This window comes from Macadamia integrifolia, unplaced genomic scaffold, assembly GCF_013358625.1.
Source record: "Macadamia integrifolia cultivar HAES 741 unplaced genomic scaffold, SCU_Mint_v3 scaffold2626, whole genome shotgun sequence".
Taxonomy (NCBI): Eukaryota; Viridiplantae; Streptophyta; class Magnoliopsida; order Proteales; family Proteaceae; genus Macadamia; species Macadamia integrifolia.
This window is the reverse complement of record NW_024868843.1, coordinates 40,572-40,792: the sequence shown is the minus strand read 5'-3', so window position 1 is coordinate 40,792 and position 221 is coordinate 40,572.

The window sequence follows — 221 nt, the reverse complement described above, 5'->3', positions numbered from 1 at the left end:
GAGAGAGAGAGATGGAGGCGCTTCTAAAACCAGCTTGTTCAAGATTTTCTTTCCGAAAGTACTCGTCTAATGAAAGAGGCAAGAAGCCTAACTGTTCTACCATACTTATTCCCTTTGAGATATTTCTTAATTTATATGCAATCTTCTTTTAAAATTACCAAGTTCATCAATTAGATCTTTCTTCTTTCTGTTATTCATTCATTTACAGTTTACTTGAGAAG